Genomic DNA, 6,022 nt, shown 5'->3' with positions numbered 1-6,022 from the left:
GTAGGGTTAGCATCCATTTGTGGTCCAGTTTGCCACCAAAGATAAGGATAAAGGAAAGGGTAGAAAGTTTGCTCTTGCTCAGAATTAGAAGAAAAGGGAAATAGTAGAGTCAAAATGATCATCTAATTACGGCGCGCACTGGCGCCTACTAACAGTTGATCTATGATTAGACACACCGACTTCCAAGCTGGCGCCGTGGCTTAGCTGGTTAAAGCGCCTGTCTAGTAAACAGGAGATCCTGGGTTCGAATCCCAGCGGTGCCTGCGGTTATATAAGATAGTATATTATTGCTCCATGAAGGGTGCATTTCCTCCTCTTAACACGGTTGGTTCCTTTGTCTCTCGCCCTTCGAAAGATTCTTCTTACTAAGTCAATTTTCTGGTTCTCTGCCCCACGCACTTTTAGAGTGGGCCCCCCTTTGCATTCAGAAACCAGTGTGAAGTGGATATCCCTTTGTTTACCTACAAGGCAATGAGTTCCTGGATTCGCATCTGAGCTCATTTTGTTGAGAATACAAGATTCCGACAGAGAGAAACAACAGAAAAGTCGCCGCACCCATCCGTCTGCAGCTGCTGGCTGCTGCGGGGGAGGCGTGGCCAGCGCGGCGAAAGGGCGGCGCTGGCGCACTGAAATCTCCAGACTGCAGTGCTGGACGGGCGAGGGGAGGGCCTGTGGATAGGCAGCTATAGTTGCGCAGGCCCGAGGCCGCACGCGGCTGTGATGGCCGAGTGGTTAAGGCGTTGGACTCGAAATCCAATGGGGTCTCCCCGCGCAGGTTCGAATCCTGCTCACAGCGTCTGTTCTTTTTTGGCAACAAAGATTACAACCTTTGGACTAGGAATTTTTTTTTTTTTTTTTTTTTTCTTCCTCGAGCTATCTTCATTTAGAACAGATCCCTCATTTATTCTGAGTCTCTCAGGGACTCAGCCTGTGGTATCAGTCTGCGAGCTCCCGCTTGCCGGCATCAGATTCCTGCCTATGCCTTCTCAGGCTGTCGTGCACCCCCGTCCCCCAACACCCCCCAAAAAAAACCCTTAAATTGCAGGTTTATATAGATTCTAATTCCACCAAACTCAACGCTATTTGACAATCATACTACATTTTCGTGAAACATTTAATTCCTATTCTCCTGTAGGATTATTATTTTTTTCACTGCAAATCAACTTTTAATGTTGACATTTTTACACATTCAGCTCATTAGGAGAGAAACACAAGTTTTAGCATTTTGTAAAATGAAATTTACTTATTTTCAGGAAGCTACAGAATGGCTGATGAATGTTTCTTGAAATGTTTGCAGTGCTAATTCCTGTTCTATAGGATTATTTTGTTTCTTTTTTCACGTCAGTGAATCCCTTCATCAGCTCCCCCCGCCCCAATTTTATTTCCTTTTCTTACTGAGAAAGATTTTTCAAATCTTTCCCACTGATAACTAAATTGTAATTGTAATCTAAATTGTAATTACAACTACGATCTAAGCCCGCTGCCACGCACTCTTCTTCTTCCCTCATTGCTGTAGCCCTTTCATCTACGGACTGTTCCCAGCAGCCTACAAGCAAACTAAAATTTACCCCAATTAGAACAAGCAGAGCCAGCTACCATTCCATTTCTCTATTCTCCTCTGTGGCAAAACAAGTTATTTTCTTACCCACTGTCTCCAATTTCATCTACTCTCCATTGGACTCCCTCTAATCAGATGATCCATTCACCCCATTCATCAAAGGCACCCCACCCTCTAAGAAATACTCTACTTGGCTGCTGAGATGGCGTAATGCTTATGCGAAAAACACCAAAGGTCTCAGGGTAAATCTCCAAAACCACCACAAGCCAAAACTGAGCAGTACTCAGATAACCAACAAAAGACAAAACAACAATAGTTAATGGATACTAGAGGGTGAACTTTTAAATTTTGGTCTTTTTTTTTTCTTAGAAATTTAAAATTTAAATTCACTAAAGTATATAATTTCTACTTTTTAAAAAGCATTTGTTTATTATGAGAAAGAGAAGGGAAACCAGTGTTTCTCTCGGACATATGTAATACTGTGGGATCAAACTCAGGACCTCATACTTGGAAGTTTAACACTCTGGCTATTGCACCACCTCCTGGACCACGTGGGTGAAAATATGAGGGCTTGTAAGTGGGAGAGTTTCGAAATATTTTCCCACATGTTGCATATTAGGGCTTGGGGAGAGAGCATGGTGGTTGTGCAAAAGACTTTCATGTCAAGGATTCTGAGATCCTAAGTTAAATCCCTAGTACCACCAAAAGTTAGAACAGAGCACTACTCCAGTTTTAAAAATGTATATTTGCTGTGTAGACAACATAGTGTTTATGCAAGACTTTATGAATGAGGCTCTGAGCTCCCAAATTCAATTCCAACACTACAGTAAGCCAGAGCTGAGTATTGCTCTGGTTCTTTCTCCATCTCTGTTTTTTTGTTTTTCAAAGGTTTCATAGTTAACCTCTAATTTCTTTCTTTTAAAAACATTTTAAAATCTTTTTTAAAACTTATTTTATAAAAAGAAAAGAAAAAAAATAAAATAAAAAAAACAATAAAAAAAAAAGAAAAAAAATTTATTTTATTTTCCCTTTTGTTGCCCTTGTTTGTTATTGTTGTTGTTTTAATTTTCATTATCTTTATTTATTGGATAGAGACAGCCAGAAATCTAGTGGGAAGGGGGAGATAGAAAGGGAGAGAGAGGGAGTCGGGCGGTAGTGCAGCGGTTAAGCGTAGGTGGCGCAAAGCACAAGGATAAGGGTCTCGGTTCAAGCCCCTGGCTCCCCACCTGCAGGGGCGTCGCTTCACAAGCGGTGAAGCAGGTCTACAGGTGTCTATCTTTCTTTCTCCCTGTCTCCCCCTCCTCTCTCCATTTCTCTCTGTCCTGTCCAACAACAAAGGCATCAATAACAACAACAATAATGACTACAACAATAAAACAACAAGGGCAAAAATAAATTATTTAATTAAAAAAAAAAAAGAAAAAAGAAAGAGAGAGACAAGAGAGACACCCCTGCAGGTGGAGACCAGGGACTTGAACCTGGATTCTTGCACATTGTAATGTGTGCGCTCAAACAGGTGCACCACCCCCCGCCCCCTCTTTTTTTTTTTTTTTTTAAGATTTTATTAAATAATGAGAAAGTTAGAGAGAAAGAACTAGACATCACTCTAGTACATATGCTGCCAGGAATTGTACTTGGGACCTCATGCTTGATAGTCCAATGCTTTATCCACTGTGCCACCTCCTGGACCACTCTCCCTGTCTCTGTGTATCTTTTTATTTTTTTCCCATTTTTTTTTCACCACCTGTGAAGCAGGTCTACAGGTGTCTATCTTTCTCTCCCCCTCTCTGTCTTCCCCTCCTCTCTCCATTTCTCTCTGTCCTTTCCAACAATGAAAGGAATAAATAAATAATTTTTTAAAGATTAAATTTTTAAAAATATTTATTTATTTATTTATTCATGAAAAAGACAGGTGGAGGAACCAGACATCACTCTGACACATGTGCTGCCGGGATTAAACTCCAGACCTCGTGGTTGACAAGCCAATGCTTTATTCATTGTGCCACCTCCCGGACCACTAAATTTTTTTTAAAAAAAGAATTAATAATAATAATAATAATGATAATAATAGATGTAAAACATTAATTCCCCAATAAAGAAATTTTAAAAAAGAAATTAAAAAAAGAAGTTGTAGAATATATACTCCATGGAATATACTACTTGGCAATTTAAAAAAATAAATAAATAAAAAATAAAACAAGTAAAACATATTTAAAAATAAGTATAAACATGATGTAAACAACAATGAATTCCAATGTTACAGTTTCCCCTTTATAGAATTACCAGTTTAACATTTCCCCCATCTTTAGGTCAATCCTATGACTCAATCTTTTTCCAGTTTTTTTTATATTTATTTTTTTAAAATTTTTATTATTTATGTATTTATTAGGTAAAAAAAGAAACTGAGAGGGAAGGGGGAGACAGAAGGAGAAAGACATCTGCAGCTCTGCCTCACCATTTGTGAAGCTTCTCCGCTGCAGTTGGGGATAAAAATAAATAAATAAATAAAAATATAATGATAATAATAATAATAATAATGGGCCAGGCAGTGGCCCACCAGGTTAAATGCACACATTATAGTGCACAAGGATGGAAGTTCAAGCCCCTAGTCCCCACCTGCAGAGGGAAAGCTTCACAAGTGGTGAAGCTGTGCTGCCAATGTCTCTCTGTCTCTCTATCTCCTTCTCCCTTCTCAACTTCTCTCTGTCTCTATCCAATGATAAAAATTAAATAAATAAATAAATAATATTAAGAATAAAATAAAAATGAGTATTATTTACTACATAGAAGAATAACTTTTGGGTGGAGGATAGCATAATGGTTATGCAAACAGACTGTCATGCCTGAGGCTCCAAAGTCCCAGGTTCAATCCCATGCACCACCATAGGCCAGAGCTGAACAGTGCTCTGTTTTTTTTTTTTTTCTAAATGACTTTCTAGTGGAGAAACCCAACAAACAACATTTTAACCTCACAAAGTTAATGTCTCAATATTACGACAAATTCCATGTGTCTTTTTATGTGGTAAACTGAGGGGCACATTATTTCTGGGGGTAATGCTTCTGATAAAAAGGCATAACCCGAACAACCAAAGAACAGTGTACAAAATAAATACTGAAAAAAAAATACTGAAAGCTTCATAACTGAAGACTGAGAATAACAAAGATACTTCCAGGTTAAATGAAACTAAATAGGCAAACAGTTAAATGCAATGTGGGATCTTCCTGGATTGGGATAAGAGTTGTGAAGAACACTGATATACTTGAGCCACTTGAATATGAGGTGGGGATTAAATGATAGTATTATATGAATTTAATATTCTGATGTTGATAGGGTTGCATATGTCCCTTCAAGTAAACCTATTCATGTCCTTCGAAGCTATACCCAGGAGTGGTGTTGCTGGACCATAAGGATTTTCCATTTTGGGGGGCCTGGTGGTAGCGCACTGGCTTAAGCGCACATAGTGCAAAGAGCAAGGATACCAGTTTGAACTCCCGGCTCAGGTCTGCAGGTGTCTATCTTTCTCTCCCCTCTCTGTTCCCCTCCTCTCCATTTCTTTCTGACCTGTCCAACAACAATGGAAAAAATGTCCACCAGGAGCAGGCACCAACCCCCAGTGCTAACCCTGGAGGCAAAAAAAAAAAAAAAGATATCTCCATTTTTATTTCAAAACAAATATTTTATCTCTAAGTTGAATTTTTTAAAAATATTTATTTTTATTTATTTATTCCCTTTTGTTGCCCTTGTTGTTTTATTGTTGTAGTTATTATTGTTGTCATTGTTGTTGGATAGGACAGAGAGAAATGGAGAGGGGAGGGGAAGACAGAGAGAGGGAGAGAAAGACAGACAGCTGCAGACCTGCTTCACCACCTGTGAAGCGACTCCCCTGCAGGTGGGGAGCCAGGGCTTGAACCAGGATCCTTATGCGGGTCCTTGTGCTTAGCGCCACCTGCGCTTAACCCGCTGCGCTACAGCCCGACTCCCTAAGTTGAATTTTTTAAAAAATGTTTTATTTTTTTCTTTATTGGGAGGAATTAATCGTTTACAGTTGACAGTAAAAATACAGTACTTTGTACATGTGTAACATTTCTCAGTTTTCCACATAACAATCTAACCCCCTCTAAGTCCTCCTCTGCCATCATGTCCCAGGACTTGAATCCTACCCCACTATGTTGAATTTTTGGAGAAATATTCTTTTTCAAAATTCACTGCTTATATTTGCCATTTTTGCTTTATAATTTCTAAAAAAAAAAACCCATATATATATATATATATATATATATATATATATATATATATGACAGTTCTTTGTATTATACTTGCAAACTTTCTGAAAGACTAAAATTTAATAAAATTTAAAGTGCTAAACACAAAACAGAGGTAAAAAAAAAAAAAGACTAATGTGAAATGTCCTCCAGTGACTAATAAAAATATTTTTATTTCTTCCTCTGGGAAAAAAAATATAT

General features: G+C 38.5%; 2 non-coding genes across 2 annotated transcripts; both read left to right on the top strand.

The window, feature by feature from the left end:
* The first annotated feature begins 189 nt into the window (after positions 1 to 189).
* TRNAT-AGU (transfer RNA threonine (anticodon AGU)) lies at positions 190 to 263 on the top strand. Its single transcript has one exon. It is a non-coding gene; the product is annotated as a tRNA-Thr (tRNA).
* Positions 264 to 714: 451 nt separating this feature from the next.
* Positions 715 to 796, top strand: TRNAS-CGA (transfer RNA serine (anticodon CGA)). Its single transcript has one exon. It is a non-coding gene; the product is annotated as a tRNA-Ser (tRNA).
* Positions 797 to 6,022: the final 5,226 nt, after the last annotated feature.

The sequence above is a fragment of the Erinaceus europaeus genome, chromosome 12 (genome assembly GCF_950295315.1).
Source record: "Erinaceus europaeus chromosome 12, mEriEur2.1, whole genome shotgun sequence".
NCBI lineage: Eukaryota > Metazoa > Chordata > Mammalia > Eulipotyphla > Erinaceidae > Erinaceus > Erinaceus europaeus.
This window is presented reverse-complemented; position numbering and strand designations above follow the sequence as displayed.